A 24,830-nucleotide genomic window follows, 5' to 3' on the forward strand; every position below is an offset into this window, starting at 1 on the left:
AGCCATTCTGTAATTCCTGGCTTCCCCACAATAGAGTGAGTTCACCTTGCAATAAGGAGTACAAAGCATGAAGCTGTCCCCTGCTTTGCTCAACAGATAAAACATAAAAGTTAAGAACACATCTAACAACTATAACTATCTTGGTTTCACAAATCAGGAAAGTATTATTTTTGTTCTCAGTAAAATTTCCTATCATGCAGCAACAACAATTGGAGCTTGAGGCCCTTCTCAACACAGCTGCAGTTCTGTTTATCAGTAGCCTTCAGAACCCAAAAGAATGAAGAGAGAATAGCAGAGAGGGGTGATGTAGTCTCTGTGCTCAAAGTGGTGAAGTCCACTCACCAGGCAGCTCTGGAAGCTTGTAAGAAATGTAAATCTCTAGGCCTCAGTGAGAATCTCCAAGTTAACAAGATCCTCAGGTGATAAGTGTGGACATCAAAATTTGAGAAGTGCTAATCAGGGCTTCTCAAACTTGAATATCAGCATCACCTGGAGAGCTATTAAAAAAAAAAAATCCTAGGTACTACCCTTGAACATCCTAATAATCTGGTTTGGGAAGTGTCTAAGGTATTTTAATGCTCCCCAGGTGGTCTACACTGAGGCCTTGGTCTTTGAAGTAGAGGCGCATAACCATCCATGGGATGCAGGAAGAACCGATCAAAACCTATGTGTTTAGTCTGCAAATGAGAAAGATAACAAGTTTTGTTCTATTTAACGTATGGAATAACAACAGCAGCCTCATCTGTCTGATAGCCACAAGTGGTATCTGAGTTCCAAGGGAAAGACAGGAGGTTCCTAAGGAGTCTTTGTGGCCAAGTATCTCCATTAATCTCTCCCCAGTCAGGTGATTTACAGATTCTACTATCTAACTTAGTAGACTCTTGACAACAGTTTATAATAAGAAGGGGAATAATCATGAAAATATTTTAAGCCATGAGGTTTCTTATCTGATTTTAAGCCATGAAAGGTTTCTTATTCTTATAAGAATTGAATAATTTAAAGAAAAATACACATTTTTTCTTCTACGAAATGGCATGCTTTCCAAATATGCTGATGTACGTGCGTGCGTGCGTGCGTGCGTGCGTGCGGAAAAGAAGTTTAACAAGCAACCTGACAGAGATTTTGTAAAAATAAACAATCTATTCCTTCAAGGCCCAACTTATGCTGTGAAAAAAGCATTTTGAAAGTGGATACCTGGAACTGTTTCCACAGTGATGCGATTTTGCTGTCAAAGTTATTGGAAGCTACTGGGGGGAAATCTATGCGTAAGCTAAAGACAACATAAATCTTTTAGGGAAAAGTTTCAGTGGGGTTTTTAACCCATTTGTTAAACATGAAAAATGTAACAGCTTTCAATTTGTTGAATTAACAGCTAAGCTGTTGAATTAACTGGCATAAGCCAAGATGGAAATATACTAGCAAAGTTTCATTTAAAAACCTGTGAATTGGTGACAGGACTGAAAATAAGAATCACAATTTAGTAAGCGCACCCATGATGTAGTTCCTTCCTACATGTTCCTTTACAACTAAATATTTTGTGTGATGGTTCTTTATTTATGTTAAAAATCTTAAACTGACCTTAGAACCAGACCACTAGATTACTATCACAAAGAAATAATATAACTTTTTAAAACAGTAAAATATTTTTTATATTACAACGGAACCAAAATTTTTATCAAGCAGAATTTTAATAAGAGCCAAAATAACTTTTATGAATATGTGTGTGATTTAAAAAAAAAAAAAAAGCTTGGACCATACAATCTACCCTGGGGACTGTTTGGAGTAGTATACACCCCAAATTAGAAACTGGTAGAGAGGAGAGAAAGTTTGCATTGCTTATGGTAGACACTGATTATACCAAATGGGTTAACAGTGTACAAGGGGGAAGTGAGAAAAAATTGGAAATTCTATCCTAGAGAGAACTATGAAGTATCTTTGCTGAAACTCTAATGAAGATTTGTTTGGAGATAAAGCATGAAGGTTTAATTGCTATGGTAGACAAGTATACATTTCACCAACTCAGAGAACCTGGGGAAAGATTTGTTCACATTTTCATTCTCCTCAGGTCTCTCAAATAGTATGGTTTTTATATGGTAGTGCTCAACAGATGCTGCTAAAAGCAACTGTTGTCAGATTTATAATCCCAGCAACTCAGGAGACTGAGGCAAAAGGATCAAGTTCCAGGCTAGCCTCAGCAAAACAGTAAGACCCTGTCTCAAAATAAAAAAATAAACAGGGCTGGGGATGCAGTTCAATTCTAGTACCAAAAGTGGGGAGAGCAGGGAAAGCAATATATTTCGTGCAAAACCTGTACCATATCAGCAATATTATAGCAGAATTTATCTCCACTAATGTAACATAAAAATAAAAATCACTGTTCGTATCACTGATGTTTTCTGATACATCAATGATGGCCAGCCATCAGGAAGAGGAACAATTATTAATTGGTATCACTGTATTATAAAAAGCCTCAATTAAATATAGCACAATGGAAAACTACTAGACAGTGTTCTGAGCACCAGAAGACACCCATGTGCATTATGTTAAGAATTCTGTGTTTCATACTCCATATATTAATATTTGGCTTTGTTGCTGATTTACACTAAACATCTTAATACTGTGCCTGTGGGATAAAAAAAAATGTGATGTAATAGAAACTGGTATATGCAGATTACATCCTCTCTGATCACAGAAACACTGTTCCTGCTTTAGTGAAATCTCACCCTAAAAAGCAAATCTTTAAGGAAACGGATGAGCTATTAGCAATAAGTATTCATGAACATTTTTATGTATCCATATACTTTCTTTTCAGTTTCCTAAGAGTGTCAGGGTCTCATGTGACCTAAACTAGTTGTGTGTAATTGCCCTCACCAGCTCATCTCTCAAAATGCATTAAGTAGCAGAAGAATCCTCCACTGGCTCAATATCACGTGTTCCTCTCACCTGAGGTGCCTCTGCTCTGGGTTAACCGTACAAATATAGCACATGTAGGTCAAAGACATTCTTCTCCAGAAACTTAAACTCAACCACATCCCAGGCAACCTTTAGAGTATTCTTTTTTTCTTTTCCTTTCTATTATTTTCTTTCTCCTCTAATGTTTCTCTATTCTCAACATGGGGCACAAAAACCTGAATTAAATTCAGACAAAAATTAAATCTCATGTTTCTCAATGTTCTCCATGCTGTATCCCTCATGTACAACTGTTTTACTTATTTTATTCAGAGTGTCTTTTGCTCCCTACTTGCTGATTTATACTGGGGAGGAATTTTAAAATGAACAAAGTAAGTCTGGGCTAAGCTTTGCCTACCTATTTTATGTTCCTTAAATCAGATGTCCAGACATAAAGTTATTGCATCAGTTATTCATAAATGATGTGAATGGAAAGTTATGATACAGAATGAATATCCAGCTCTGCAGAGCTATGCATCCATGCTGAGGTGCTACACAGTGGGACAGGAAAAAACTGACATGGGGATTCAGGCAAGAGATGCTTAGAGACAGAGTATATAGTACAATAGTATTCTATCTGGGTTAAATGAGAAAACACAGCATCTATAAAGTTAACTTTAAAATGTGTATTTAGAAAAGGACCAAGAAAATCTCTGAAACATGATCTTGAGAGTACTTGAGCCTAGAATAACAGGTAGGTAATCATCTGTTCTTCTTCATGTTAACTATGTATTTCCCAGATTTACTGACTGTTTTTCCTCTAATATTAATTCCCCTATTATCTATGGCACATTATGTGTGAAATATATTATTCTATTTAACATCTTCTAAGCATCTACCTTGGTCATAGTGCTATGATAGTCACAATAAAAGGTACAGAGATGCAAACAGTTATAAAGATATTCATGAAAAGGTATACACAGAAGAAACTGGAGAAGAACATGTCAAAGAAGGGTTCAATTAAACCGCATCCCCAAAATGCATACACTGGGAATATATGTAAATCTTCCTGGGAGCTATTCACATGTTCATTTCAAAACTTAAATCTCAGATGCCTCAGAGAAGGAAATTAGGGGAGTGAGATCACCTTCTATAGTTGTCCGGCTAGTCACTGCACATGGCCCTCAGTCTAGGGGAACCGTGAGTGAAATCCTGGCTGCTAGTCAGGCATGCATAGGCTGGGTCCAGTCACAGCTTGGCCTTCTCTATTGTACATGAAGGCATTGCCCAGACAAAGTACAGGCCTGCAGGAAAGGGGCCAACTGAACCAGCTCACAGAGACTTCTCTGACTCCAAGATGCATTTTCAGCATGTGCTACACAAAAGAATATCTAATTATATACTGCCTGATGCTACTCTTGTTTTATTTTATTTTTAAAATTAGTATTTCTTAGCCAGACTTTCCCTGAAGGCTAGTAGCCTCTCTCCCTTGGGAACTTCAATGCCTGGTGGGGACTCCTTTAGTTAGGATGAATGCCTACATTTCAGGGTCCTGTCTGGCTCAGAAATATAAAGTAAGCAACTGGTGGGTTGATACCCAGTCACTCTAGGGAAAAATGTCTTGCTTTCTAGGGTTTTCTGCTTCATATCTCTGCCTGTGGCCATGTATAGATGTGAAACTGAAACTGTTATGTATGATATTCTAGGCTTAGTGTCCACTTTCTTGGATGCTATGCTAAAGACAAATTGGAAATTAAGAGGTTTCCTGTAACATCTTGCATCAACAAAGGCCTTGGAGACCAAGAAAGCAAGCAAGCTCTACTTCCTCTTTCTGCATTGAGCCTGGACATGCATACACTTATTTGTAATCCTGAATTCTACTGCTAAGCAGGCAATTTGCTCAATAAGGTAAATTGTGAATCATGTACATCCTAGCATTGCCATTCTTTCTTTTAGTAGAAATAGTTTCTACGCAAGGGAAAGCTGATCCAATAGTTAAAGTATGAGAAACTTGGCTGGTCTAGAAAAAAATATTTTCTTCCAACATCTAGGCAAAAGCAGTTTCCAAAATTCCTGCAATATGAAAAAATTAAAACCACATGGAAAATGAGGTTAGGATTTTAGAACATAGAGGGGGAAAAACATTTTAAAATATGTAATAATATACTTATTACATGGGTATTGGGGTATCAATGAATGTCATCAGTTTTTGAAGTTGAATGTTAAAATTTTTCATTGTGTTAAAATAGTTGTACAATAATGACTTGGTATCACACAACAACTACACATTTGTACCTGCTGAAATAGAGCAGTTTGAGATTTTTGTCTTAGCCCTTAAATGTACAGCAGGTGAGCTTCGATGAAGGGAAGTTCTAACATTTGCACTTCCTCACTTGGCTCTCCTATGGTTTGCAACCATTTTCAAGAAACACTGGCTACTGAGAGATTATGATGCACAATAAGAACTTTAAATTCTCATAGGTAAGATTTTATATCTTTACATCACCTTCAACTGAGATTCGATTGCTTGGATGCTTTTTATTTGGTAAAGAATTTTTTAAATTGGAGACTATTCTTCATCATGACTCCACCTATTTTTTTTTTTTAACAGAACACTACAGAGTTCTATTCTACATAATCAGCAAAATTTAAGGCACCATATTCTGCAACCCTAGTTGATTTTAAAAACAACTGCAAGTTTTACTCTGAGTTTACAAAGCCTGGCCTACAATTATTTAAAATGTCCTGAGGCAGTAAGATTCCTGGTAAACATTCTGGCAAGAGCAAACAGATGTCTGCAGGTACTGGAAAGATAGTGACTTCCAACATTTGAACATGATTAAAGATATTTCTTCCTGTGTACCTGGTAGTAAGGACAGTCCTCAGAATGGACAAACACCACACCCACATTCAATCTGTCTTTTGTTGTTGTTATCAAATCTGATAAGGGAGTAGCAACAGTGAAGATCTACCAGAAACCAAATAAGGGGCTTGGGGGAGGAGTTTTTTGTTTTGTTTTGTTTTTGCAGTGCTAGGGATAGAACCCAGGGCCTCATGCCTGCCAGGCAAAGCCCTTCACCACTGAGTCACATCCCCAGTCCTGAAGTGATTTGAGTTTTAAGGTAACTACACAGGCATGTTCTGTCATTGTATTGGTTATTTGAGTTTTCAGATTCAGATTAGCAAGACAACATATTACAGAGTGATGTAGTAGTTCCCTTTTCAGTTGAGTAACAATTAAACTTCTACCAAAAATAACCCCAAAAAACAACTACATATTTACACAGTCACAAGTAACTCTTCAGACTAGAAACAAGTAATGAGGAAAGTAAATTGAATACTTTAAATCTGGTTATTTAAAATACTAGATAGAAATATAATATTTTAAAATTTGTTCTAATTAGTTATCCATGACAGCAGAATGCATTTCGACTCACTGTAAACAAATGAAGCACAACTTTTCATTCCTCTGTTTGTATGTGATACAGAGTCACACTATTAGTGCAATCATACATGTACAGAGGGTAATAATGTCCGTCTCATTCCACCATCCTTCCCACCTCCATGGCCCCTCCCCTCCCTTCACTTCCCTCTGCCCAATCCAAAGTTCCATTCTTCCCTTGCCACCCCACCCTCAATTATGGACCAGCATATATCAGAGAAAATATATGGCCTTTGGTTCTTTGGGATTGGCTTATTTCGCTTAGCATGATATTCTCCAACTCCATCCATTTACCTGCAAATACCATAATTTCATTCTTTTTTAAGGCTGAGTAATATTTCATTGTGTATATATACCACAGTTTCTTTATCCTTTCATTTAGAAGGGCATTTAGGTTGATTCCACAGTCTAGCTAGTTGAATTGAGCCACTATAAACATTGATGTGGCTGCATCACTGTAGTATGCAGGAATATAATCTTATAGTGCCACTCTGAAGTAGATAAAATATTATATAGTATAAAGATATACCCTCCCCCCATACATATTAAGGACAAAAAAACAGCTATCTTTGATTAAATATAGATTATGTGCCAGGCAGATACAGCTATAAGCATGTTATATATAAAGCTATTTTATGTTTACAATAATCATATAAGGCAGGTACTATTATTAGCCGCATTTAAGCTCAGAAAACTGAGAGTAGGTGGTGGATGGTTAAATAACCTGCCCAAGGTCACTCAGCTTATAAAATGGTACAGCCAAGATTCAATCCAGAAAGGCTGGCTCCAGAGCATCTGATACACTAATCAAATTTATGGATCAAAAATTATTTGTGTATGTTGTTTTGTTTTGTTTTTTTTGTGCTAGGAATTTAACCCAAGATCTTTAGCATGCTAAGCATGCCTTCTACCACTGAACTACATCTCCAGTCCTATGTATGTATTTTAGATGAAGAAGCTGAAGGTGGTAATTCTAGGTTCTTGGCATAGTGGGAATATTTCCAAAAGTGACTGCAAATAGTTCTAGCAAGACAATTTTAAGGTATTAAAAAAAGAAAATGAAATGAAAGAAAAAAATAAATACAAGATCTGAACATTCACTATTATAAACTTATAGCCAAAATAATCAATCTAGGCAGGTGTATTTGGAGAAGTGTGGTTGAATATATGAATTGAACAGAAGCTATCAGGTATAATAAATTATGCCTGCAAACCTTTCCCTACGTTTTCCCTCTAAAAACCTTTATTTCCTAATCCCCATGATAAAGGTTCCCAAAACCTATCAAAGCTTTCTCCTCTAATCACAGGAAAATCCAAAATTATTTCAGGTATTCCTGACTATGTGACTTCATCAAATTCTTGAAGTTAGAATTAAGTGACCAAGTGTCAGGATTTCTTAGTACTGGACTTTCACGAAGATTCTTTAGAGCCCAGAAAACATTAGTGTTTAGACAATGTAATTCTGTATAAAACAATGTTTTATTTCTTCTTATAAATTATATACCAAAACTCTAGACAGCAAAAGCAAGGCAAGTTACAGGGATAGAAATATTATTGCCCTGTCTTCTAAGTATCAATGCCAGAAGACAGTGGAGCAATCTACAAAGTCAGAAGAGAACTCACCAAAGATTCTCAATAGGCAGGAGGGCATCTACCATGCTCAAAACAACAAAAACAAAACTACAGGATGTGTAATTAACTTCAAATTGAAAAAAAGAACTACTAGTACATACTGTATCTATTAAATACAAAAGTATTGAAATATAAACTATCATATTTAGTTTATATATATGCTATTACTTTTAAACTATTTAAACTGCTTGCAAACCCTACATCTGCACAAATAAAATTAAATTGCAGAAATCGTATTTACAAAATACACTGTTAACATTTATCTTGATGATATAAAAACAGTGAAAGCTATCTTGAGCAAAAAGAAAAGGAATAAAGGAAGAGGCATTACACTACTTCAAAAGATATTAGAAGCAGTCGTAATCCAAACACTATGGTACCGGCATAAATAGACACACAATGAAACAGGAGAGAGGGCCAAGAAAGGCAACCCATGCATCTATGGCCAAATGATTTTTGACAAAAGTGCTAAGAACATGCTCTGAGGAAAGTTCATTTTTTTCAGTAGTGGTGCTGAGAAAATGAGATACCACAGGCATAAAAATAAAACCAGACCCCTCTCTCACCGTTTACAAAAATCAATCCAAAATATAGTGAATAATTAAAACAAAACAAAAACTACCATCAGAAAACACCGGGGAACTGCTTTAGGACACTAAAATGGGCAAGCACATTTTGAAGAAGGCCTTAAAAGCTTAAAAGCATAGGAAACAAAAGCTAAAACACACAAATGGGATTACATCAAACTAAAAAGCTTCTTCCATGGAACAAAAGAAACAATGAACAGAGCGAAGAGACAACCTGCAGGATGGGAGAATATATTTGCTAACTGCATGTGTGACAAGGGGCTAACAATCCAGAATATATAAGAAAATTCAAAAACTCAAAAGCAAGAAAAGAACCAGATTAAAAAATGGGCAATACAAACAGACATTTCTCTAAAGACATACAAAAGTCCAACTGATACACATATATAAAAATGTTCAACATCACTAATTATCAGGGAAATGCAAATCAAAATCACAAAGCAATATTGCTTCACCCCTGTAAAAATTGGCTAATTCCAAAAAGACCAAAGATAAGTGCTGGCAAATATAACTTAGTACAGCCATTATGGAAAATGGTATGAATGTTCTTCAAAAAAATTAACAATAGAATTACCATGTGATCCAACCACTGGGTATTATATTTTAAAAAAATGAAATCAGTATGCTAAGGAGACATCTACACTCCCATGTTTATTGCGGCACTATTCATAATAGCCAAGAAAACATGAGCAACCTGGGTTAACCAACTGATGTTTAAGAAAATGCAGTACATGTGCGCAATGGATAATTGCTAGTCATAAGAAAGAATAAAATCCTGTCATTTGCAGCAACATGCATGGAACTGGAGATCACTGTGTTAAAGTGAAACAAGTCATGTATAGAAACAAAAGTGCCACATGATGTTGCTCATATGTGGAATCTAAAAACGCTGAGTTCATGGAAGTTGTGAGTAGAATGGTAGGTACCAGGGGCCAGAGAGAGGAAGGGAGGGAGGGATGGAGAAAGGTTGGTCAATGGGTACTAAATTACACTTGTACAGGAGAAGTCCTGTTGCGTGACTGCACAGCAGGACAACTATGAACAACAATGTACTGTACAATTCAAAATGCTAGAAGAAAAGATTTTTAAAATTTCACCATAAATAAATGATAAATATATTTAACCTGATTTGAACATTATATAATATACACATATATAAAAGCATCTCATGTTACCCTATCAGTATGTGTTCAAATTTTGTGCACCAGTTAAAAGTAAATTTAAAAAAAACAGTGATTATACTCAGTGAACTCTTAGGTGACTTTTACTTTTTAAATTGATAATTTACTAGCATTTCCTGATTTATCTATAAGGAACTGTACTACATATGCAATTTAAAATAAATGTACAAGTTGAAAATAGAGCCCCTCAAATTTTTACTGGCTTATAGCTAACACTTTAAATGGAAATTCTGAACAGATGATTTCTAGATAGTATTTGTGACTCTGAAGAGAAACACAAGCTCTATAAAAGAAAGCTTTAATTTCTAAGAGCTGACTTCATGAGATGTGCAGACTAAGCCAGGTGTAGTGGCTGTGCCCCAGCACTCAGGGAACCCTTGAGAACCAAATTTCCAGAGAGCCTGGGCAACATAGCCATATGCCATCTAAGAGCATGAGAGTGGGGAAGGAGGGTTTCAAGGAGAAGGAAGGGTAGGAAAGAGAAGGAGAGGGGAGGTGGGGGAGAAGACAGGAGACATGTGCACTGAAATTGCACAGCAGCCCATGAATTACCAGAGTGCCTTCTGAATCATGTGTTATCTAAAACTAGAGGTTAGACTTCATGGATGAAGATCTGTAACACCTCATCAGTCTTGACTTTTACAGTAAAAGGGGATGGTCAACCCAAATTATCTTATTTCAGAGAATCCTTGATCAGCTTGTTTGGGACTAAGATAAAGAAGAGTTGATGTGTTGGCTTCTTTACACCATAACAAAATACCTGATATTTAATTTTAAAAGAGAAAAACGTTTATTTTGGTTCACAAACTTTAGAGATTCTACTCTGTGACAGATTGGCCCCATTCCTCTGGGCCTATAATGAGGCAACCCATCACAGTGGGAGCATGTGGTGGACCATACCACTCACCTCATCATCAGGAAGAAAAGAAAAAGAAAAGGAAGAGACCCTTTGTGGGTACCCTCCCATAACCTAAATATCTCCTCATAGTTCCCACCTCTCAAAGGTTTTACTACCTCCCAACAGCATCAATCTGGGGATAAGTCTAGTTTCTAGAGACATTCAAGATTCAAATTATAGTAGCTGATGTAATTTCTGCTCTTTGATTTCACCTCTCAATTTTACTCAGAGAGATTGAGCTACAAAAATCATGGCATTTTTCAGGTAAATGGATGAAGTTACAGAAGATAATGCTAAGTGAAGTTAGCCAATCCCCCCAAAAACAAATGCTGAATGTTTTCTTTGATATAAGGAGGCTGATTCATAGTGGGCTAGGGAGCGGGAGCATGGGAGGAATAGATGAACTCTAGATAGGGTTGTTGGAGGGGAAGGGAGGGGGCATGGGGTTATTAATGATGGTGGAATGTGATGATCATTATTATCCAAAGTACAGGTATAAAGACACAAATTAGTGTGAATATACTGTGTATACAAACCAGAGATATGAAGAAAAAAAAAAAAGTATGAGCTACCAGGTACCCAAAGTCCTGGGCTGAGCATACTAAAGAGAGAAGGCAAAGGAATCTGATATTCCAAATTATAGCCTTCATATTCAGGCTAAGTATGGTTTAGGACTCCTTATTTTATTTGACTGCATATGCAGTTTAAATATTCCTTATCTGAAACTTTCTGGGACCAAGAAGTGTTTCAAATTTTTGGATTTTGAAGTATTTGCAACTACATAATGAGATATTATGGGATGGGACCCAAATCTAAACATGAAATTAATTTGTTTCATATACACTTCATATACATAACCTGAAGGCAATTTTATAAAATTTTTAGATAATTTTGTATATACAGCAGAGTTTCATGGCATGGAATTATCTACTTGTAGCACCATGGCAGCACTCTAAGTGTTTCAGAGTTTGCAGTGTTTTTGGATTTCAGATTTTTGGATTAGGAATGTTCAACCTGTAAAGGTTTCCCAGAAAGGGTCACATTTCACTTCCCAATATCTGCTACCCTAAATACTAAAATCCTCCAGGGACTGCCGAGGATATAATGCCAGGCTCACATGATTGATGCCTGCTCTGAAACATCTTGTGCCATATCTTGACTAAAGCTCCATGAATGAAAGAAAACCAGAGGCCTGGAGGATTCAGTTTGGATGGCTAGAATTGGCTCTACTTGACATGGAGAACATCTGGTTAGATTTTGGTGTATGGCACAGGTTTTCTACTTAGAACTAATTTACTCAAGAATGCATTAAAAACTTAAATGTTAATTCCCAATTTTACAATAAGGCTGAAAAATACAAAGAACTACGTATTTAATTAGAAGATTAACCTCCAAAATGCCTTTTCTAATACTATAGCATGTCTATGCCTAAGTTATGATGACAGAAGCTTTGGGTTTTTTTTTTTTTTTTAACACTTCTGAGATTTTTGAGAAGGCCAAGTTCAACTTTTGACTGTCTGTTTTATTTTCTTCAGTAGTAACTGAAGAGCATAACCTTTGCAAATGACTCAGTAATTCATCTTTAATTCATTTTTCCTGTCTGGAAACCTGGACATTTTTCTCTGCAAATGCTCAAGTAGTCCATGTTTCCTTTTTTAAGAAAATGTTACATTTCTTTCTCTGTCATTTTGGATTCGTAGTGCATTTAGTAATTGGCTAACTGAATAATGAGTTTTTTAAAACACAGTCTGGAAATATAAAAGAATTCATGTACTTCAAAATCAAACATTACATCCTGTAAAAATACAATGAATAGATTAACATGCAGGTTGGTTTAAGATATTATTTCTGCTCTCATTCTTGGATTGAGTGTTTGGTGCAGTTAAGTGCATCTGATTGTTTCATAACTTTTCTCTGTTATATACAGTTTTATACTTGAATCAATTATTTTAAAGCAAAAAGGTACACTAAGTAGATGAATTATTGGCCTTCTATTATTGATTACACAGTCTGGGTCATGAAAACATATTACCCTTGAGGGAAGAGATTATTTGGATAAAGAGTTAGATCTGGCAGGGGCAATTCCTTTGTCTTTGAGCCTATGGTCACAATTATATTCTTCTTTTCCCTTAGGGAGATCACTGGAGAGAGGAACAGGAAGGCAGGCAGGGAAAACAGGCCAAACTGGTTACTCCTGAGTACTGTTGCACAGTGGTGGAAGCAGCAGAGCTCCTAATGGTGGCAGCTGAGCCCATGCTACTACATGTGGACCCCAGGCATTCTGTCTCATGCATGTATGTTTTTAAAATTTTTTTAAAAAAATTTAATTTGTTATATATGCCAACAGAATTCATTACAATTCATATCACACATACAGAGCACAATTTTTCACATCTCTGGCTGTACACAAAGTAGAGTCACATCTTTCGTGTCTTCATACATGTACTTAGGGGTAATGATGACCACTGCATCCCACCATCTTTTCTACCCCTATGCCCCCTCCCTTCCACTCCCCCTCCCCTTGTCCCCTTTGCCCTATCTAGAGTTCATTTAATCCTCCCATCTTCACCACCCCCATGGGAGTTTATGCTGACCTATAGAAGAAGAAAATAAAATAAAACTCTGTACACATAACACACAGAACCTTTCGTAACTGCTTTATGGTGAGAGACTAGCATTAAAAATAGATATTGGGAGGATTTAAATAAAAAATTATCCAGCATCTCACACTGGAGTCAAATTTTGCATTGACATTTCCTATGAGGGCAAATGGGAGGGGAAAAAAGTCCAAAGCTCTCAGCATATATTTTAAACAGCATGGCCCCAGAGAAATGATCGGCAATGGAACAATCATCATTCTGCAATTTTCACACAATAAATTGGGCAAAATCACTGCAATTTGGTACAAATGTTCCTTTCAGGTATATTTTTCAGAGTAGACATTACATTTTATTCTAATGTTCCTTTTCCCTCTTTGCCTCCAGCTTAGCTGCATCCTAGAATTTTTACATAAACAGTCTCTATAATAATCACTACTTATTATTTGTTATAGATTTATTAAGATTTCATCCTGACATTGTTTAGTTATTATAAATAATTAAACACATAAATTAGTAAGTGAAACAAATAATACGAAAACTATACCATCTTTTTTAAAGACAGTTTGGCATTGGTAACATGAAATACTCTGTCCAGGCACCATCCTTAATACTGAAGTTTCATTTTTAAAAACAAGGAGAAACTGAGTCATTAGCAGGTTCTTGGTAGGAATGCTCAGTGGTTTCTTGGTGAGGCAAAACTAGTCTATTTCTGTTTTCAAGTTGGGAGTGCCCTCTACTGCCCAAAGCATGGCTTCAATTTTGTTTATCAGGGAGCTTTGTATAATATATGCCAAATTATTAACAATGAGTCTAGCTTTTTTACTTATCTGCAGGTGTATATCTTAGCAATCATTTAAGGACTTTGTGGCCTGGGAGTTCAATTTTCCATAAATCACATCCCCCGGGGAAACACTCTGCCACAAGAAATTATATTAGGTTGAGCTCCTTACACTGTCTTTCCTCTCACAGAGTGGTATCATCAGAGCTGCAGCATCCCCCAGCCTGTTCTGTCTTCCTCAACTCTAGACCTGATGGTTCTTGGGAAGGGGCCATATTATCTTCTGCTTAACTTGTACTGGGATAGGATAGAGGTACAATCAAGATTGCAGGCTCTAACCACAGTGAGGAAAGCTGAATTAAAAACAACAAGCTTTAGTTACTCTGAAGTTTGAGTTTCCTCTTTAAGACCTGATCAATTCCAAAGGTACAGTGTAAGCAGAAAGGTACAGACTCAACAAACAACATTCCTTGGCTAAGAAATTGAGTCTAATTCTCATCAAAACCAGTTTAGACATGCTATTGGTATGTCTGGTAGAAAGAAATCTGTCTGTTTAATATTTGAAGATAGAAATGAACCTTGTTTTAGAAGAAACAGTATTTCATACTTCTGAGTTCTACTTGCTATATATTGGAGATGCTTTGTTGAAAACTGCCTGGAAAAGTTAAAAAGTATGTGCCATCCTATTTATAGCATGCTTTCCAAGGTCAGTGGTTCTGAGACACTGGGACATTCACTTGGTTCCCCACAGGCTGCTCTCCCTAAGGCCTTGGGATTCTCTGTCTTAGCAGGATATGCTTCCTGTGGTGTTAGAGACCTTCAGAGAAATGGCCCAAGCCAAACTGGCTTTTGGACTCTTGGAGTATCCTACATCTTCTACAAGGTTCTGATGGGTATGTGTGCCTTTTGTCGGGGTCCTAGAAACACTAGATGTAAGCTCAATGCAAAGATATCCATCACTGGAGACATCATATTAAATTAGGGCAATACCAGTTTAAAAAAAAAATCCCCATCTCCTCATTTGAACTGAATGGGTTCCAATGACAGACAGTGAAGTCTTTTGTGTTCAAAGCTTTTACTATGGATACCTGCAGAAAGAAATAGGCAGAAGAAAAACAAACAAAAAGTATGTGTGATTTCACTGTATTTTCCCTTAATGTATTACTGCTATTTTAATGCAATTTGAGTTTTTAAAAACTGGACTGTACTAAGGGTAGATATCATTATCTAAGGTCAATACAACCCATCCTTACACAACAATGTAGCACATGAAACAAGATGAGATTATCTCCCTGATCTTTCTGGCCTGCTTTCCTCCTCATGAAGGAGATGAGAGAATGGGCCATGTCGATATCTGAGGGAAGACAGTACCAGACAGTCAAGACTATTAGGTGGAAGGGAGGCTAAATTGTTGCAGGGACAGCAAGGAGGCTGTGGAGGCTGGGACTGAGTGAATGAGTGGGAAATTGTTAAGGTGCCTTTAAAGGCCTTTGCAGAGCAAGGAGGTGAAGTCCCTTGAAAGAGTTTTCTTTATTCTTCATAGAGAGTCCATCAAAGTGATTCCCAGATAATTGTGTGATGATTTTCTTGTTGATGAAGAACACCAGCTGTAGGTCCTGATAGATAAGAATCAACAAACAGGCATTGAGCAGAAGCCTAGGTGGGAAGGATGCTGATCTGGATATAATGGTTTGGTGCATTTGCCATGTGAAGTCAGAAGATACCAACCTTAGGTTAACCATTTATTGTGGAATTGAATTTCTAGGTGCAAGTAATAGGAAATCAATGGGGAACCTAAAACACACATATATAGATGAACTTGCAGGTCGCTGTGTAATTTCTTTTTTTGGCACAATTTGAAAGGCTACATAGGCATGTTTTCTGCAAGGGGTTATGCCATAGCTTATTCATCAGATTTAAACCTAAAATCCTTGAAGTCCATTTGTAGTGCTCTCAGGACCCTTAATTGAGGGCCTAGATGAGTCTATAGCTCAGGGGGCACCTTACGTGTGGTTTCCTTATCATGCTAGGATCTCCCTAGAACTCCATAAAATTCTTGTACTGACCACACCCAAATGGCACTTTACAAATGGTACCAAATTACTCTCCTGCATCCTGCCAGATAGTAAGGGGCACCTCTCCCAGAACTGGCCTCATATCCTTTTAGGGGGAACTATAAAGATTCCATGTTTGGGGATTCCTTGGGCATGAAAAAGAAAACCAACCTCAGGTTACCAAAATATCCCCTGCAAATATGTGCACTGATGGCTTCCTTAAGCCTTCATCTGGCAGAAGATAATGAAAAGTAGCAAGGACTTCTCTAAAAGAATGATCCCTCTCCTGGTTTAGAGGACAATACCAAGGCAAACTGATGTGTGTTTTAACAAGAGACAAAGGCACAAGAATAAACCATTAGAATAAAGTCTAACTGCAAGATTCCAGACCTAAGCCAGCTAAGGTAGATCCCCAATATTCTGAAAATCAAAAACCACTGGAAGAAACTGAAAATGGAAGATGCCAACTGGAATCTCAATAAGATGCCAACTGAAATCTCAATATGCTATCTGTTAACTGTGTGCTCTTGGGAAAGCTATTTAACATCTTTGAATTTACTTGTTTTTTTGTTGTTGTTTTGAACCAGGGATTGAACCCACAGGTGCTACACCACTGAGCCACATCTCCAGTCCTTTTTTTTTGCATTTTATTTAGAGACAGGGTCTCAATGAGTTACTTAGGCCTTGCTAGTTTGCTAAGTCTGATTTTGAACTTGCAAACCTCCTGCTTCAGCTTCCCAAGCTACTGGGATTACCATGAAACCCTGGGGATAAAGTGAGGTACTAGATAGGCAAGTGTTTCTAAACTGCAAAGTGCTATCTAACATGATTTTTTTTTTAATGTTGAAAGAATGTGGCTAGTTAGAAGCATAAGTCAAAAAACTCGAAGTTTTAAAACAATCAATTTTTTCAAGAGTTCTTGGTTATAGTACTTGTCAGAAGATCTAAAATGGTACTTCATTTCTCCTTCCACTGGTAATGGCTGTTTCTTTGTAATGAGCCAATGGCAAGTGTTGAACTCCAGCAAGAGCTTGGCCTTCTTTTTTCAAAAAATATTCTTGGTGATGAATTCCTTCACTGTATTGTTTCATTGTAAACTTTAGATGAAATAATGGAAATTCCTTACAATACATCAAGCATTGAGAAGAAATGTACATTAAAAGCGGTAAATATACACAGAACATGTTAAAAAGAGTACTGAGTCCTTTTGTGGATTTTTTTTAAAATAGTTTCCTTTGAGTAGGATTATGTGCCAAAGGAACCTCCAGTCACTTGAAGACACATAATTTCACATTCACTGAAAGGTTTGAATCCATTTTTCTCTTGCAGTCTCACAACCATCCCTTCATAATGGAGAAGATGAAAGAAACAAAGACACTGGACAACTTTTCAAGGTATGAGCAACTGGGAATTGACAGGCAGTGAGTGGTATCTTGGGGGAGGTCCAGCACAGAGATCCCCAGGGGTAGAAAGGTTGAGGCCGGCAAGAGGGTCCTAAAAATGTCACTGTCAACTAAAGGGTACGCTATGTGCTTAGAATGGGAGCTGTGCTTCAGCAGAGAAAGGGGAACGTGCATACATGTGTATTATCCTTCAGAAAATGGGACACACGTCACAACTGCTCAGTCACCTGAAGACAGACATAAATCAGCTATCCACTAGCAAAATGCATGTCATTTGGCCTCATGTCAATGTGCATAATATGATTTTTTAAAATACTGAAAGAGCTTCCAACATTAAAAATGGGAAAATTCCCCCATTAAAAACCCTGACTTCTGCCTTCTTCTGAAAAAAAAATCAGGAAATGTGTGACAAGTCAGGGCCTGCAATTCCACAGGGAATTGGCTGAAGCGAGTAGCAGCTGCTCTCTTTCAAGGGGGACACACTCTCCAGTCTGCAGCTATTCATCAGTCCCTCTTAACCCAGCCCATTCCACTCACCTGCAAAAATTTGAGTTGCTTTTTCCCAGCTAAAAGAAAAAGCTGGTTAAAAAAGGCTGATTGTGATTAAAAGATGGGAGACAGAGAGAGACAGCTCTCTCTGAAGGAGTGAGATACTTATGGGTATCCAAAGGGTCCAAAGAATCCTGAATAAATTCAGATAGGTGAAAAGATATCTCAAAGTGTGAGGCACAGAGAGAGCTCGCTAAAAGGGCAAGGAATGTCACAGAATGGGTAGGGGATTGTTGAATTGTTTATCATCATATTTACTCTCAAGTGCAGTGGAGTAAAGCACATGTTCTTTTTAACCTAGAGTGAACAAGGCCTAATTATTCAGTAGAGAATGGTATCCTTAGAGCCTAATATAATATAATAACACTTTTAGACTCTCTTAGTAAAACACTTTTACATGCATTTTCTTTCATCTAATCCTCAACCACAATTCCATTGGCTGGACTAGGCAAATGTTATTATCTCAACTTATAGGCAAGGGGGCTGAAGCTCAGGAACCTTGCCAGGATGGAACTTGGATGGGACTGGAGTTGACTTTTGCCAGTACAATCCATGGCCTCCCCACTCCCCAACAGTCACCCCCAAATGACCCATCCTCCTGAAAGAAGCACTGTACTATTTCAGCTTTCCTGGAACTGCAGTCGCTGAGATACCACCCATGCCAGGCTGGTAGTTTAGAAGATTTTTCCCTTACTAGGATAATCTTTCTTTGAGCAAATCAGTCCACCACAAGTTTGGTCAGCCTGCGAGTTTGGTCAGTTATGTCTAGAAACATCCCTTATTTGTTCACTAAAGTCCTGCAAATATTTTGGCAAATAAATTCAGAAAGCAGGAAACACTAATTATTAGGCAGAGACAAACCCACAGTAATAAAATAAACAACAAAGTGCCTTTTCAGCGCTGCTATTCAATGTCCCTTCCTGTTGCTAGTGCCACGTAAAACACCATGGGAATGGCCAGGAGGAGATGGAAGAGGAAATGACTCCTTTAAAGACCACGTCCTGTGGGCAGAGTGTTACCTTAGGATTTGCTACAACAGATATCAAAAAGGAAGGGTGGGTAGTAGAATATGGCAGGGAGAGAAAAATGGCTTAAAGGGCGGGGGAGGGGGTCCCCTTAAGAACACTGTTTGGGTGGGGCACTTACAATTAGTTCTTTAATGATGAACTTTTTTTTTTTAAGGCTTGGGAAAGAAAACCGGGGAGATTTAAAAATAGGATTTGCCCAACTAGTTGCCCACACCTGTGAACTAGGGCATTGTCAGGATGAAAATCTGTGTGAGTCCACATATATGGTTGTGCATTCTGTCTTATGCAAAGGTACACACAGTGAACATCACGACCCCGGGGCCTGAGAGCCAGTTGGCATTCTCTTCACTAAATTGTGTGCCTCACTGAGCCAGAAAGCAGCACCCCTGTGTAAGGTACCTGCTCAGGGTCCTGGGAGGCCATTTTTTTTTCATTAATATAAAGGCCCTCTATGTGTTAGCAGCAGTCCTGGGCTTAGGTAAGGGTTTGCCCATCTAAGCCTCTGTCCCTCTAAGCCCATGTCATTGTAGATGTTAGGTAATATAGCCATCTCGAATGCCCTGGATTTGAGAACCAGCCATATAGGAGGACCCTAGACAAATCACATAAGGGATTTTTCTGCTTTACTGTCTCCATCCTGAACAATGTACATCCTGTTTCCTTAGGGCCACTATGCAGCCAGTGCCAAAATTCTCATCACAGTTATTTTTCCAACATGGTCTGATAACATTTTCCACAGAGATTTTATGTATATTAAAACTACATTCTTCCTCCTCATTCAAGTTGAAAGTGAAGAATAGAGATAATGATGACCTAAGATGCAAAGTCCTCACAGGCCCACTTGAATAGGGCAGCTTGCACATCCCAAGCAAACTGCATACTTTCATGTGTCTGATCTCAGGTCACTCCAATGGATTGTCAAGCCATTTCACTCGAGTCTTATGGTGCAATTCTCTTAACGAGCAAACCCACTGCTGGCATCTTTGAGGCAGCATTTCAAACCCCAAATTGGCTTGTTTCCCCCAACAGACTGCCAGGATACAGATTCCTGGCCAAATGCAGAAAAGCTGGCAACTCACTACTTCTTCCAGAGCTGGCCTGGCCAAGGCAGTGCCGGAACAACTGGTCTCATTGCCTTCTGAGATGACAATTAATTAGTGGTGGGAACAAGAAGCAGTCTATCCAGGGAGCTGAGCCTTTGCCCTTCTGCAGGCTGTGGCATTGGCCTCTCACCACAGGCAACGCCTGCATCACAAGTTGCACTATGGATGGTTTCTGGCCTCTCTTAAGGCAGTCTGGATAGGGCTTGAGGATGGAAGACCTTCCAGAGAGTTCTTTGTTGGAGAAAAAGAAAAGAAAATACTCCAACCACATTAAAACTCCAACTTGGAACCAGAGATAAATATTCAGCAGCAAAATGCAATGACATGTTAGAGAAGACACCTATCTTGATTTCATAAAGAACCGAGGACAAATGTTTCATTGAGAAATGTCTCAGCGTGGCATGAAAAGGAATGTGTGGTGACAGAATCCAGCCCCATTGAGGAGAATTCAAGCTCAGTGACAACATCCTCGGCATGCTTTATTAGGCACGAGTACCAAGAGCATTGCTCAACACTCCGTGAATGAGAACTCTGAGTCACAGAATAGCACCCCCCCACCCCCCTTGCTCTAGCCGACAGCAAAGGACATCACTTATTTAACTGTATAAGAGGACGACTGATGACTCCCAAGGGTTTTCCAGAAAGGAACATAATATCTCACTGCAGGGATGGGTGAATTAAAACACAAAACTCAAAACAAACATCCTAAAACTACTTAAAAAAATAGAAATATGAATAGTCTTTAGCAAAGATTTTTTTAGACTTCCTAAAGTACCAGTTCTCCTAAGCCACAATCACAGCCTTGATATTGAGGTGGGCTGGGAGTTCAATTAATAGCCATGTGGAGCACTTTCGGTTTAACACCGATTCCACAGATCCCTTACCTGCCAGCGCTTTCCCTTCTTCCAGATTAACTGAATGGAAATGGTGCACCACACTGGCTTTTCTACCATTTTCTGCCCTTTACTGTCACAATTTATCTTCCATGTCCACCTAATCAGATGCAATAGCCCCATATCAAATCTTTTCTCACTTGCCTTCTCTGCAGTGCTTGATGATACTGACCACTCTAAAACTATTTTTCTGTGATTTGCTGATACTGCTTTCTCCCTGTTCTGTAACTATCGACAGCACCTTACTTTTCACCTAAATATCAGGCCAGTACTGCCAAATGTCTATTACATTTGATGGCCATAGGCACCTTCTATCCCAACAGGTCCTAACATATCCCTCATCTGCCTGCCATACTCTACAACTCTAGTCTTCCTCCTGTTGTATCCATCAGAGCCAAAGGTGTCTCATTCATCAATGCACTTCTGCCAAAACTTAACACTTTTAGTTCCAGCATCCCCCACTTCCAGGTAGTAAACACTTACTATCCAATCGCTCTTTTATCGCTCATTAATTCCCTTCTCTCCATCTCCTCTCCATGTCCTTGAATCTAGAACTCACGCTTTTCTATTTGGGCTATAGCAACAGCTTCTGTAATTATCTTCTTGCAATAAGGAAGGTCTCTCCCAAATTCATGCTCCCATGCTACAGGATTATTTCTAGTGAGCATAAAGTCAATGGCACTGTCACCTGCCTAAAACTCACCCACAGGTGCCCACAATCCATAGACAAAGTGTTTCTGAATGGAACCCTGTAGTACTTTCCAGTCTCCTCATTCCTCACTTCCTTGGCTCTCTAATTGTAGCCATTTGGACTTTAGTTCAATTCCCCAAACCTGTTAAGCCTGTTCAGACCTCCACACTTTGTCCTCAGGTTCTCTTCCTTGCATGCCCATCTGTAAAAACTGCCACATGCCCTTCTCAAACCAATTCAAACACCTGCCACTTCTGAAGCCCTTAATGATCCTCTCCAGGCCCCTTCTCCCACCATCACTTGCATCTCTTCACTCCCACAGCATATGGGGCACACCTCCACCCCCTCATCTATCTCAAATGGAGTACATAAGTTCCTTGGTACAGGGATCTCCACTTTTCCTTCTCCCTTTCTCAGCTCCTAATGAAGTGCTTGGTGCCTTGTAAATATGTTTAGTGGAAGAGAAAGAGAAGATGTCACTCTCTCCCTGACCTTCAAAGGTGTGTGGAATTTCATATCACATCTTTCCATACAAACTTGTCTTTATAAATTTACACATATGTACTTATTTTACCAAACAAGGTTGTTTCCAAGATGAGGGAGGAGAATCCAGCCAATTTGTATACTGGCCTAAACCTGAGAAGAAAAGACTGGGAGCCAGGTTTTTAGATAAAACATTGTTTTCTCACTGGGGTTCTAGCTTAGTGGTAGAGCACTTGCCTAGCACATGTGAGGCACTGGGTTCTATACTCAGTACAACATTAAAATATAAATAAACAAACCACTATTTTCTCTCAATGTTCAACAAAAGCTGTGGGGGATTGATTAAAGCTCCTTCAAAACATGATACCCACCATGTAAGACTTGCCTCCTTCCCCACCATAGAATTTAAAATGTTCTATGATTAAGTCTTCTGATACATGCCATTTTATCACTGTTCTGGGTAGTTTTGCATGGGGAGCCAAGATCAGCAAACACAGTTAGACTTGCTCACATAGGGCCCAGAAAAGGGATGCAAATTCAGTGGACCAGTGGAGACTGTCTTAACATCACCCTTCTAATTGTTCTGCTTTTGATCTTCTCTCCCTCCAACTATTTATTGCACATCTCTGTTCTAGTAATTGTGTTCCTGCCTGTCCCTCCTATCAGTTTCAATTTGAGGACCCCTTCACCATACAGTCCCATTCTGGGGGTTAGTTTTTACAAATACTAGCATCCACACATCGTGGGAAATTTGCTCTGCTTACTTTAATTGTTCCTGCTTTACTTCGTTTGCTGCAAAGGTCCCTTTTCTCTCAGCTCCATCATTTTCTAGCCTCATGCAATGAACACCCCATTACCAACTGAGCCAGCACCTCTCTTTTGAAATATTGTTCCACAGGAAGGTTATTTTTTATTTTTTTGGCTTAAAAGTTTTTCTCTCCAGCTCTGGGTAAAAATCAGCAAAGACTCTTGTTCTTAACAACTAAGTGCTTAAGTAAACCGAGCAGGTGCCAAAGTCAACAGGATATGGAAAACGATTTTTGCTGCAGATTATTTGTAATGGGGATCAACTGCTGACATAGAATAAGAAGTTCACACTTGATGAAAAAGAACATGAAAGAGGGAAAAGTGCCAAAATTTCAAAACACAGGGGGCAGGGTTGATTTGCCTGTACGCAAGTCCTTAGGCAGCACAGAGAAGAAAACACTCCATTCCGCCCCACCCGTACTGTCGCAGATTCCATGTGTTTCTGTGTCACCTGACTACTGTGCCCAGTTAGGACAGTCCTGCCTTTGGACACTCAGAGTGCCAGGCACAAGTGCCTCAGCCAAATAAGGAGGAAAAGGATGGGGTGTGATAGTGTAGAATAACCATGGCAACCTGTAACCAACCTGCTCTGCTTGCCAAGACCCCAGGGCCCCAGGACTGCTGAAAAAGGTGTGTGCAGCTATTGCTTTCACACCCCAGCTGTGTGATCTTTCACCCACAGCAGCATTTAAAGAACTGGCTCTCCTAGCCCTTCATGGCAATGTAAATTTACACCCAAGTGCACACACACTATCTCTTGGAAGTATCCCTAATCCTCTTTGGGGCAATGTGACTCCTTGCACAGTGTTCTTTCTCCTACTTGTGTCCTTTGAAACAGCACCTTTTGAAGTCACTCAGGAATGTCAGTGTCTAATGTGGAAATCTCACAGTTTTGTATTTACAATTATATCCCTGGCCTTGAATTTACAAGTAAACTTTCTCTAAGGAGCTAAAAGACCTTGACACCAATCCCTCATTAGTACATGGATGGCAGGATGGAGGTCACATCATCTTAATTTTAGCAAGAAGAAAACAAAGTAAGGTTGAAGAATACCCTGACAATTAGTGGTAAGGCACAGTGCAAAACAGCAGCTCTTGTAGAACATACCTTCAAACATCACAAATGGAGAAAAGAACATCTTATTTTCCCCTTCTATAAAAAGTGATGATATTTTAGAAAAGGAAAAGAGAGAGAGAAGAGGGGTAAACAAGAAAACTAAGGAAAAGAGTACACTACACACCCCTTTCTTCATGGGTCTTTTAATCCAAAAAATGTGTTGACAGCAGTCAAAAGTCATATCTGGCTGGAGTTAGGTTACCATGTGGCTGTTGAGTACACTACTAACTTCTTACTTCCGCATCTGACAATGTATAGTAGCAGTAATTATCTTAAAGGGACTTATAGGGCCTAGATGAAACAGCATGTATAAATAGTACTGAGAGAGTGGAGCACAAAATGCTTTGTGGTATATTGTTGTTGTTTGTTATTATTTACATTCCTGGATGAATTTTCAGAGCCTGACTTTGGTGAATATCAGGATAAAAACCATTTGCCATGAAAGCAAACCAAGGAAACCATTCTCTTCAAGAATTCCACAGTCTTCCTGACAGTACAAATTGATCAGCAGCATCACAGTGATTCTTGATTTGGGGCCAAGCCCTGAGTGATCATGATCAACTAGCAATTTGGAAAATAAACCTAAGATATGCACAATCATAGGTCACAGATACAGACATACTAGATATAGTACAGAAAACAGCTACTCCTGTGTGTCCTATTATTCCATTAAATTTCAATTTAGGATCTTTGTG

At 38.6% G+C, this 24,830-nt stretch overlaps 1 protein-coding gene across 1 annotated transcript in view; it reads right to left on the minus strand.

The window, feature by feature from the left end:
* The window catches only part of LOC107148216 (guanine nucleotide-binding protein G(q) subunit alpha), a 229,699-nt gene that overhangs the window by 98,766 nt on the left and 106,103 nt on the right, over positions 1-24,830 (minus strand). The gene's annotated exons all lie outside the window — the stretch shown is intronic.

This window comes from Marmota marmota, unplaced genomic scaffold, assembly GCF_001458135.2.
Source record: "Marmota marmota marmota unplaced genomic scaffold, marMar, whole genome shotgun sequence".
NCBI lineage: Eukaryota > Metazoa > Chordata > Mammalia > Rodentia > Sciuridae > Marmota > Marmota marmota.